Genomic DNA, 13,224 nt, shown 5'->3' on the forward strand with positions numbered 1-13,224 from the left:
ATCTACAAAAATAATAAGTACTTTGGAATACTTTTATCCAAAGTAGGGAAAGATCTCTATGATAAAAGATTACAAATATTAAAGAACGAAATAGAAGAAGACAAACAAAAAGTGGAAAAATCTTCCATGTTCATGGATTGGAAGAATTAATATCACTGAATCATCCAATTAACATCCAACATGAAAGCAATTTATAGATTCAATGCAATCCCAATCAAAATACCCAGGACATTCTTCTCAGATCTAGAAAAAATGATGCTAAAATTTATGCAGAAACACAAGAGAATCCAAATACCTTAAGAAATCTTATACAAGAAAAACAAAGCCAGAAGCATCAGAATACTAGATTGCAAGACATACTACAAGGGCAGTTATAATCAAAGCATCCCTGTTAGTAGCACAAAAATAAATATTAGACCAATGGAATAGATTAGAATCACTAGAAATCAATCCACACATCTACAACCAGCTATTTTTTGTCAAAGGAGATAAAAATCAGTTCCTGGAGAAAGGACGGTCTGTTCAACAAACTGTGCTGGAAAATTTGGATCTTTGCCTGCAGAAGTATAAAACGAAACCCCCATTTTATACCTTGTACAAAAATCAACTCAATGGATCAAGGATCTAAATCTATGACATGATAGCATCAAATTACTAAAGGAGAACATTGAGGAAACTCTTTAAGACATTGGTATAGACAAATACTTCTAGAAAAGACCCCAGAAGCACTGCCAATCAAAGCCAAAATAGAGAAATGGGATTACATTAAGCTGAGAAGCTTCTGCACTGCAAAGGAAACACTTAAAAAAGTGAAGACACAACTGACAGAATGGGAGAAAATATTTGCAAAATGTCCAACTGATAAAAGATTAATATCCAGAATCTATAAAGAGCTCAAAAACTCAACCACAATGATACAAACATTCCAGGTATTTTTCAAACAGGAAATTTAAATGGCTGGCAGACACATTGAAAAATGCTCAGCATCACGAGCCATCAGGGAAATGCAAAACAAAATCATAGTGAGGTTTTACTTCACTCCAGTTGACATGACTGATATACAGAAATCAACATACAATAAATGCTGATGAGTATTGGTGGAAAACATACCTTAATCTAATTCAGCCATTATTGAAGACAGTATGAAGATAGCTCAGAAAGCTGAAAATAGATCTACCATATGACCCAGCCATCACATTCCTGGGAATTTACCCAAGGGAAATGAAATCAGCATATGAAAGAGTTATCTGTACCTCCATGTTTATTGCAGTTCAATTCGCAATAGCTAAGACAGAGAATCAACCCATATGTCCATCAACTGATGACTGGATAAAGAAATTTTAATGTTAGATATATATATATATATATTTATAGATGTTTATATATATATAAAATATGGAATATTACTCAGCCAAAAAAAAGAATGAAATCCTGTCTTTTGAAACAAAATGGATGCCACTAGAAACCATTATACTTAAATAAACCAGTCCCCAAAAGACAAATACCATATGCCTTCTGTGATAATGAATACAGTACCAAACATGCAATGCATAGGAGTGAAATTGACATTTTGAGCTTTGTTTGCAGTCCTTGTGTCTATTGCTGAGGAACAGTGTTTTTTTCTTGCTACTTGTTGAACTCTTTACTTAATGTAGGGTTAATCTTATGAAGTAAACAGAAAGTAGAAAATTGTAAAAACTAAGAGAGGGAATAAGAGAGGGAGAAGGAGGAAGTGTGGGAGTGTGGGTGGGAGGGAGGGTGGGGTGGGAAGCATCACTAGTTTCCTAAATCTGTATATATGAAATATATGAAATTTGTTTACCTTAAATAAAAAGGTAATTAAGTGGTAGATCTTGATTCCAAATAACATCTGTTGGATTTCAAAGCCCTTCTGATCTCTACTAAATCATGCTTCACTTGCCTGTTCTGTCTTGATCTGAGTACTCACTCATTGACACCAAAGAGAATTAAAGTGGAGAGATCTGCAAAATCAGAGTGAAGATAGGGAAAAGGTAATCAAGAAAGCTAACATCATTAACATGAAGATGTTCAAGAGATTCCCTAAACTCAACTGGATCTCAAATTTGTATTAGTTTTTTCTAATTTTTATCTAATTATCAAGAGGCTCTTTTTTTTTTTTTTACTGTTTTGGCAATGTAGAATATTGAATTCTAATGGGCAAATTATGGGTCGAAGTTGGCAAATGAAATTGACTGAAAGGCTGGGAAAAATTAAAAAGGAACTTGATGTGTATATGGAACTATTATAAGAAAAATAAAAATTTCAGAATCAAAATAAAAGTATTACCAGAATTAACACAAAGTCAAACAAACAAACAAACAAGGATTTGGTTATAGTTTTGGATTTTAAATCAATTTTGTTATGATCCATGTTCTATGGAATTGGTACTCTATTTATGGATAATGAGATTTATGTGAATATTTGAAGCAATGAAATGAGATTCTCATATATGCCATGTAGAGAGATTATGCTGTGACCTGTCTTGAGGATTAGTGATGGGGTGGAAGTAGGGGAAGGATCAAAAGTTGTATTTCTAGGATTAATGGCGGCCAAGTTGAATGTTCATTGTTATATTGTTAGTCTCAGTGTCCTTGCACAATCCTTTTTCAAGTAGCAGAAAAACTTATTGAGGAGAGACTAAATATTTGTATGTCCTGGTGAATATTTCATTTTTCAAGGATATATTTAAAATTCTAAAGCATTTATGTAAGAAATAAAAATCACACTTTCAAAGATAAGTTCTAATATATGCTTTGAATTCCCTGTGATCTTTTGCTGTGAGGTTTCCTTCCTTTATCTTCTTTCATACTGATGACCGTGTTTCTTTGTTTCTGTGTGTAACACATCTTTAAGCATCTGTTGCAGGGCTGGACGAGTGGCGACAAATTCTTTCAATTTCTGTTTGTTATGAAACGTCTTTATTTCACCTTCATTCACAAATGATAGCTTTGCAGGATATAATATTCTGGGCTGGCAGTTTTTCTCTCTTAGTACCTGGGCTATATCTCGCCATTCCCTTCTAGCTTGTAGAGTTTCTGATGAGAAGTCAGCAGTGAGTCTGATTGGCGATCCTCTGAAAGTAATCTGACGTTTCTCTCTTGCACATTTTAGGATCTTTTCTTTCTGTTTCACTGTGGAGAGTTTAATTACAACGTGTCGTGGTGAGGATCTCTTTTGGTCGTGTTTATTAGGGGTTCTGTGAGCTTCCTGTACTAGGATTTCTCTGTCCTTCTCCAAACCTGGGAAATTTTCTGCTAATATCTCACTAAAAAGGCCTTCTAATCCTTTCTCCCTCTCCATGCCTTCAGGAACTCCTAGAACCCGAATGTTGGTTTTTTTAATAGTATCCTGAAGATTATATTATATTATATCCTGAAGCATATATTAGAACTTATCTTTGGCAAATGGCAGGGCAAAGTTATTTTCTCTATTTCTTACAATGATTCATTTCTGTTGTTCTACTTTCAAGTGCGCAATTCATTCTTCTGTCAATTCTCCTACTGAGTGTGTCTATTGAGATTTTGTATTTCAATTCTTCCCAAAGACCTTTTCCATTTCTAAAATACTCACTTGGTTCTTTTTTTCTCTTTTTATGTTTTGATACTCTCCATTTTTCAATTGTTTTTAGAACTTGTATAACTGTCACTTGCAGTATTTTTATTATGGTTATTTAAAAACCATTGTCAGATCATCTCAACATCTCTGTTATCTCTGGGAACAACTCTAGATAGTCCTCTTTAACTCAAGCTGAAATTTGTATTCCCTCATGTGCATGGAATCAAAATGTTGCATCAAAATGTTTATCTTTTTTTTAAAAAAAGGTTTATTTATTTATATGTTTGAAAGGCAGAATTACAAAGAGAGGGGGAAACAGAGAGATCGTCTACCTGCTCGATCACTACCCAAATGGCCACAACAGCCAGGATTGGTCCAGGCCAAAACCAGAAGCAAGGAGCTTTGTCTGGGTCTCCCACATGGGTGCAGGGCCCATCTTCTGCTGCTTTCCAAGGTGCATTAGCAGGAAGCTGGACAAAAGCATGGTAGACAGGACTTGAACAAGCATCCATATGGGGTTCCAGCATCACAGGCGGCTCAACCCACTGTACCACAAAGCCGGCTCCCTAAACTTATCTCTTAATTTCATTTTCTGTGAACTTTTTGAAGTCCTCTCATATTTACTTTTCTTTATTTTCAGTATTTGGAGAATTTCTTGTTTCTCTTTTTCTTATTTTTGTTTTCCTGTTTCTTTATTTTCTGATCTCAGTTGTAAATTAAAAAATTCATCCAACATTTCTATTTGTGGCAGAAAGCTTTCTAGGTTATATGCTTGCAATTTTTCCAAAGCTAAAAGTATTAGTGGGTTTAGGGTATTTTAATATAGATATTTTTTATTTGTATAAATAACCAAATCTGTATTTTTCCTAGGAGAATACTTATTTTTTTTGAAAATCAATTTTCATCATGAGGCCAAATGACCAAGTATAAATTGTCACACATATTTTATAATGGGAACTTTATGTGCATTTATTTAATCAATGGTGAGAAGTGAATCTTTTATTGTAAAATGATTTCCAAAAGTAAGCTAAGTGTCACAGTATCATTTATTATTAATAATAATTTATTATTTTTTCTACTAATTTTAAATAATTCAAATACTGAAGTATTACAATAAGACTTGTATAAATGATTTTAAATTATTAGTAGAATTTAATTATTATAAATACAGAATATTAAACACCACTTTACTTGTAAAAAATCAATTAGAATATTTTTAGGTTAAAATCATGCCTTCTCCATCTTATGTTTCAAAGTATAACAAGTGACCTTTAATGGGTTCTGGGCATTGATTTGAATATGTTGATGAAATCATTTGGCCTGCAAGATATTTGATAGAAAAATGAAACCTTAAGCTACGAACTGTGTTTGAACAGATGATGTTTTTCTGCCTAGTGCATTATAGTCATTAAACAGAAATATGTGCTGAAAGTTCAGATATGAATAAAAATGAAATGGATTTTCTGAGTGCTTACATGTTAATCTCCATTTGGTCATCATTTCTCAATACCGTTATGATTTGTTCTTTGTTCTTCAATATAAAAGAAGCAATTAAAATATTACAGAACCCCCCCCAAAAAAAAAAAATCACACTTTCAAAGGAATTTTAATCAAACTCATCTAAGGTTTCTCCATGCCACACAATATCTGCAGATTTAAATCAATTTCAGGAAAACCATATGCAATTTTTAAAAAGTATAAACAGGTCAATGATACAACATATACTCTCAACTAGAAACTCTCTTTGGCACTGACCTTCTGTCTTTCAGTAGGTCTTAGGTATATGAAGACACAGAAGTTTAATGAGATGAATCCAAAGCTTCAGAGCAGTTGTTTTTCTTCTCACAGGAGTCTGAAGGAAAGCTGGAGAGACACTGAATTATCCCCATAACTTCTCAATGAAGCCCTGGAAAATATTGAATGTTGAGTAGGCAGTCATGAAAGTGAAAGCCTTAGATCAGAAAAGACCACCTGGAGAAAAACTGTAACTATCAAATTAGAAGGCTGTGGAACTGAATTCATCAGAATACAAACTTGAGAAATTCTACCTAAATTCTGGGAAAACTTATGTAGAGAAAAAGATTATGAGAATAATAATTTTAAAAATTATTAATATAAAAACAGATTTCATGTATTTCTAATTGAATTCTAAGAAGATAACCATACTTCCCTCCCACTCTCTCTAAACAAAATACAGGAAATAAAAATCTACTTAACATACATTTCAGAATGACAAAGGAGGGGAAAGAAAAAGGGAATAAACATTTTTGAGCCAAAGGAAAATATTTTTGAAATTAGATAATCCCTAAGTACAAAATAAAATAAATTTTAAAATATTCATACAAACATGTATCTTTATCTTAATGAATGTTTTTAAAAATATTTGAAAACAGAGGAAAATATGCTAAGCAATCAGACTATTTAGATGATTAAAATGTTGTAAAAATACCCATTAAACAAAAAAATGAAAAAAGTCTACTCCCATTCACCATATTAATATAAATTAATAGTATATTGCTACATACATATTAGAACAGTTTAAAAAAAGCCAACACCAAGGAGTGCTGCAAGGACTGAAATAATAGGATCATTCATAAATTTCTAGTGGAAGTATAAATGGTGCTGCCACTCTGAAAAACACTTCCATAATTCTTTAAAAAACTAAACTTTGCAGCTACGATATGATACAACAATTGCAGTTCTTGGAACTTATACTAGAGTGCATGTGCACAACAGGCTATTAAAATATTTAATACTGGTTCATGACATTTTATCATACTATCTCTTTTAATAAAATATTTTATGTGTATTTGTGTGTGTTTTGGGGAAGTAATTGACAGAAACTGAAGCTCAGGAGCAATGCTGACGTAAGAATTCAGTAAGCAGACTAAGAAAGCTGGAGGTGAAATTAAATGTTACATGATCATCTTAAAAAATACAACAACATAGACTCAACATGAATAATGATTTAAATGTAAAAAAATTAAATAGAATTTGAAGAAAATTTAATGCATTTAAGCGTTTCATATTACTTCAATAAATATTAACTTTAGCATTCTGATATTTTTCTTAGGAGTCTAAATGAGATCCCATAAAAGAAACGATTTATTGGTTTACCACATAAAAATTAGTTTGAGTGTTAAAAACTTATTATAGAAATTGGCCGGCGCCGCGGCTCACTAGGCTAATCCTCCGCCTAGCGGCGCCGGCACATCAGGTTCTAGTCCCGGTTGGGGTGCTGGATTCTGTCCTGGTTGCCCCTCTTCCAGGCCAGCTCTCTGCTGTGGCCAGGGAGTGCAGTGGAGGATGGCCCAGGTGCTTGGGCCCTGCACCCCATGGGAGACCAGGAAAAGCACCTGGCTGCTGGCTCCTGCCATCGGATCAGCGCGGTGTGCCGGCCGCGGCGGCCATTGGAGGGTGAACCAACAGCAAAGGAAGACCTTTCTCTCTGTCTCTCTCTCTCACTGTCCACTCTGCCTGTCAAAAAAAAAAAAAAAACTTATTATAGAAATTAAAATATAAATTACAAATCAAGACAACATCTATAAATTAATGTCCAGAGATTCCTACAAATTACCCAAGAGAAAATTAGGAAAAGATACAATATTCATTTCATATGAAATCGTTTCAAATCATCACAGAGCAAATATAATTTTTATAAGGGAGATTACTTTTTTCTTCAAAGAATTTAAATATTACAATACTTAGTTTCAGTAAAAGTGAAATAACCTAAACTGTGGCTTCAATGAGTAAGTGAATTTGACAATATTTATTAGGATCCTTGAAGTAGCAATTTCACATTTAAAAGTTTAGTTATTTGCAAATTTTAGCTACCAGAACACCCTTGTCAACTTTATTTATAATACAGAAATTTAAATGAAAAAACAACAATGGACATTCCTAAATACAAAAATGGCAAGTTAGTTAAATTAATTTTGTTCTATATGTATTATGTTCTATATGTATTGTTCTATATGTATTATTACACTATGTAGTAATTTAGAATTATCTTATAGAAGAACATTAAATGGCATGAAAAAATATAAAAGATGTTACCTTAAAAACTAAAAAAGAAAGGGAGAGGGAAAGAGGGAGGGAGGAAGTGAAGGGGAGGGAGTAAAGAAAGAAAGAGGGGGGAATATCATTATATTCTTAGAAATGCATCTATAAACTGTATTGAGTCTGTTAAAAACTAAAAATTAAAAACTTAAAAATTAAATTAATCAATTAAAATAAAAACAAAAAAGAGTACTTCAAAATCTAGAAAACTGGAAAAAGATGTTTGTTTTGGTGCAAAGATTTTTGAAATCCATGCAGTTTTTTACAACATGCATTTTCCATTAAATTTCTAAAAACTTCTCATATGTTTTGCTTAATTGATAAAGGAGGCTACAAAACAGTATTTTCCTCATTTACTATTCACTGTAAAATGAAAATTTATAATATATGTACATATGTATAAACATATATATATATATATAAGTGTACTGGTACCTACAGACACAGGTATTTAATCACATGCACACTTAGCCTTCAGTTCTATCCCTTTATTAATATTTAGTGGTGCAGTTACAAGTGTTTTTAATTACTTTTTTTTGTATTTTATATTTTTTACATTATCCACAGTGAAAATATACTAGTTCTTATTTTGCAGAACAAATATTTGGATATTATTGAGAATAAAATACTGATAACACAAAATAACCCATAAACAATTGGAAAGTATTTGGTATAATAACAACACATAAACATATTTTTCTGTTTTCACATAGCATGTTACTTAAATAAATCTTAAAAAAAGACACAATTTGCCCTAAAGAAACATTTTCAAAGGATATATATAATTTACCAAGAAATGCCAATGGCCAGTAAGTATATCAAAATTATTGCCTTTGCTAATAATAAAAATCAAAATTAAATCAACACAGAGATTCAATTTCTTTACCACATTTGAAGTATTTATAAATATAAATTCAGTGCTAGTAAGGGGTAGAATAGTAGGCACTATCTTCATTTGTTTAAGGATTTGTATCACTTCTAGGAAAGCCAATTTGACATTTCTAGGAAAATCAATCTGACCTGATTACATAAAAATCCTTTAATGTATGCACTTTTCATGGAAGGACCTCTTCTGACAAGACACGTGCTGCAAAATATGTGCCCCTGTATAGACAACCAGGAGGCAGCGTTTTCATTTGTATGGTTCTTTAGTGCTGATGAGTATAGTGATAAAGTGAACTGATCACTATTAGAGATGACTGGTTCATTTATGAGACCATGTATTTAAGGAAATATTTTGTAATAATTAATTTTTGTAGGAGATTTAGTACTTTTGTGTTATAATCACCAAATAATATTAAGTGAATAAAAAGAATATAACATTGCTTACTAATGATAAATTTCTGATTTTAAATATGTATACTGTATAAAATGCTAAAAGCTCATGGGCAAAATTTAAAAGTGATCTACTTTAAGTGGTAAAAGCAGATTTCCTTTTATTGTTCTAGATTTCCAAATTTTCTTTTTTTTTTTTTTTTTTTTTTGACAGGCAGAGTGGACAGGGAGAGAGAGAGAGACAGAGAGAAAGGTCTTCCTTTTGCCATTGGTTCACCCTCCAATGGCCGCCACGGCCGGCGCACCGCGCTGATCCGATGGCAGGAGCCAGGTACTTATCCTGGTCTCCCATGGGGTGCAGGGCCCAAGCACTTGGGCCATCCTCCACTGCACTCCCGGGCCACAGCAGAGAGCTGGCCTGGAAGAGGGGCAACCAGGACAGAATCCGGCACCCCGACTGGGACTAGAACCTGGTGTGCTGACACCTCAAGGCGGAGGATTAGCCTAGTGAGCCACGGCACCGGCTCAATTTCCAAATTTTCGACAATGAACTATATTTTTTTTATATTAGTTATAAAGTCATTAAAAAAGAAAATGATGACAATATAGGTAATATATTCTGAGTTTATAATAGATTTGTTCTTACATTTTCTTCTCACTACTATGGTTTAGTTACCATGATTATACTCCTCATACTAGATATGAATAAATTGAAATTTGGAGCTTTATGTAATTTTGCAGTTAAGAGACTTTGTAATTATATGGATAGTAAATGGCAGGGCCTGCACTTAATAAAGTAATTATAATGAAAATTTGGGCTTTCAACAAGGCATATGAAATTTAAAATAGCTGCAACTTAAGTACATGTCTCTTTCCACAGTGTTCACTTTTTACTACTTATTGCATGTAGGACTTTAACAGTCTATTGCACAAATCAATTCTTTTCATGTCTCTATGCTTTTGTATGTGACATCACTTCTGCCTGATCCCTCTCCTGTTCCACTTGTCTGATCTCTGATTCTCAAAACTCAGCTCTGCATGATGCTTCCAGATAAGACTAGTCATCTTCCCTATTTTTATACATCCTTTAAAAATAGCTTAATTGGACATTTTCATTACCAATATGTACCCCAATCTGTAAAGTCTGTCAGTATTAAGTGTCTTAGTTATCTTTATAGAGAGGAGCTTGTGTTTGTCTAGAATAATCTTTGTATATGTGTGTTGGCACAATTGATTGGATTAATAAATGACAGAATTCATTCTTTGTGGTGTTTCCACTCACCACTAGAGACTTGTTGTTTTCCATGACTGTTCTTATTTAGTCAGAACTCCCTTTACATTAGGAACTGCACTTAGTGACTCATGTGAGGCATGTGGTGCTGGTGTTGAGGTCTGAGAAGGCAATGGAAGTAGAGAGGAAAAGGCTGTCTCAGTTTCCACTAGGCTTCTGGGAATTACAGAAGGAGTGCTGGCTCCCTGTCTCTGTTGTGGGTGACACTGCAGAAACTAGGGGCCATGGTTGGCCCATGGGTTCCTTGCCAGTCCCTCCAGAACTTTCCTAGAGAGATCCCTTTTGCTGGTCATTTGACTGACTGTTCCAGGAATAGGACTCTACTCCTTTAAGACCTCAATAGCCACATAATCGTCCTAAAGCAGTAGTGTGCCTGGATGTCCTATGCCTCATGAATGTTCCACCAGGGCAAGTCTTCCTTGAGTTAATCAGAGGCAAGTCAAGGCTGAGAGGTGGGTGCATGACCTGCTGAAGCTGCAGGGCCTGGAACTTTCTGACCCAGGAAACCTCGGAGGACAGGACTGGAATAATATGAGTAATACCAATCTTCTCCAGCTTCAGATCTCGTTTACGGTGCACAGTGGACAAGCTGAGGTCTAGGGAAGAAAGGACATGATGAGATCTTCCTAGTGTGCACCCTGTAATAGAATTAGGTGTATATAAAACCTGCCAAAATCTCATCTAGCTGAGCCACTGAACTTGAAAAAGGGCCCTGGGTGATTTGGTGCTTGCTAAGGAGCCTTACCTGTGTCTAATGGGGCATCTGCTGGTCAGCTCTGTCGACTTCCATGCTTCATGCATGGTCTTGAGTATGTGAGGAACTCTGTCTCTGTTTCAGAAGAGCCAGAGGAGAAACAAAGTAAGTCTTCTTCTCTGTCCTGGATGAGCCATTAACATCTGGAGCTTCCACCAGTCCCCTGCTGTCTTCTCTGCCAGCCTTGAGTGGATATACTATGTGAGTGGGACATGCTCCCAGCTCTGACGTTGAGAGTTATTCCCAGCTGTGTCTCATTTTCCTTGGGGCTGGTAGAAAGACTGGAGTTGGAATTTTCCCCATGGTATTATTGGGTTCGCTTAAACTCTTCTTTCCTTTCCTAAGGGAGCCTGACCTCTCTTAGGTTGATTGTCCTTTGAGACCATGATGAATTTCAGATGTCAAAATTCAAGAATGGGGGAGGAGGGTGACATAGTGGGTAAAGCTGCCACCTGCAGTGCTGGCATCCTATATGGGTGCCGGTTCAAGTCCTGGCTGCTCTACTTTCGATCCAGCTCTCCATTTTGGCCTGGGAAAACAGTAGGAGATGTCTCAAGTCCTTGGGCCCCTGCACCTGTGTGGGAGTCCTGGAGGAGGCTCCTGGCTCCTGGCTTTGGAATGGCACAGCTCCAGCAGTTGTGGCCATCTGGGAAGGGAACCAGCAGATGAAAGACCTCTCTCTTTTTCTCTATCTCTGCCTCTGCCTCTGCCTCTCTCTAACTCTGCCTTTCAAATACATAAAAATAAACTTAAAAATTCAAAAAAGGAAAACCAAACTTAAGGGAAGAGGCAATAGCACTTTGTTGAAATAAAGCACCAAAACTTAAAAGTCAGAGGGACCTAAGGTTAATCTCAATTCTGGTACTGTCTCATTCATGATATTTAGAAATTTTGTCAAACTCTCTGGAATTCAATCTTAGGTTGCTTATTTCATAGGACTGATGTTCCAATGACATGAAATGACAAAATAATTGAACCTATTACAGAGATAATAATAAATATTCATTTAAATATTCATTAAGTATGTACTAAAATGTCAGGTGTTCTAAGCATTAGGTTACAGAAGTAAAACAAACAAACAAACAAAAAAACACCAAGAAACAGATATGATTCCTCTGCTCATAAAGCTTGCATTTCATTGGGAATCCGGGTAACTACAAGTGAACAAATAATAAACAAAGAAGAACATAAAGCTAAATGGTAGTTATTAAATACATGATAAAGGAAATTGGAACTATGGTAGAAGAGAAAGAACTCAAATGTATGGATTTTAATTAAGAGATTTTGATTATTATATGGTCATATGCTGGTCACCATTATACAGGAGACAGATCCCTGGAACCTAGGTTGTTCAAGTGAATTGAGATTAATAAATTTTTAAATAGCTAATGAACAATACAAAACAAAAGCAAAATGTATCAAATAGGTTGATTTGGGCTTTTTAAAGTCATTTTGCCTCAGAGAAAAGAAAGATTATGATTTTTTATGTAGCACCATTTTAATGGCAAAACATTGTGGAAAATCCTTTAGTTACATGAATAGGGAATTGATTAAAAGTTGTGTATTTTTCCATGGAATTTAAAGGAATAATCTGTCAATATATACTAATATTTATATTAACAATCAAGATGAACACCTAGTCCCCCCCCCCAGTTTTTTCTAATGTGCTTTCTCAGGCACATTAGCAGGCACATGAGCACATTAGCCAGACTGGAAGTGGAGCATTGGCACTCAAACTGGCACCCAAATGGGATGCCAGCACTGCAGGCAGAGCTTAACCTTCTATGACACAGTAATGGCCCCATAAAATTTGTTATTAGGAAATTTCTGTATGGATATATAAGAAATTTATAATAGTTGTTGGATATATGTGAGTGCATGGGGAAACATAGATCAGGATTGGGAGATATGTATTTTTTTAAAGATTTTATTTACTTGAGAGGTAGAGTTACAGACAGAGGGAGAGACAGAGAGAAAGGTCTTCCATCCACTGGTTCACTTCCCAGTTGGCTGCAATGGCTGGAGCTGGGCTGATCTGAAGCCAGGAGCCACGAACTTCCTTTGGGTCTCCCACGTGGTTGCAGGAACCAAAGGACTTGGGTCACCTTCTACTACTTTCCCAGGCCACGGCAGAGAGTGGGATCAGAAGAGTAGCAGCTGGGATACGAACTGGCACCCACATGGAATGCCGGCGCCTCAGGTGGATGCTTAGCCTATTATACCACAGCACTAGCCCTGAGATTTGTGTCTTTGATTGCTTATTATTTTA

The sequence above is a fragment of the Oryctolagus cuniculus genome, chromosome 1, assembly GCF_964237555.1.
Source record: "Oryctolagus cuniculus chromosome 1, mOryCun1.1, whole genome shotgun sequence".
Classification (NCBI taxonomy): domain Eukaryota; kingdom Metazoa; phylum Chordata; class Mammalia; order Lagomorpha; family Leporidae; genus Oryctolagus; species Oryctolagus cuniculus.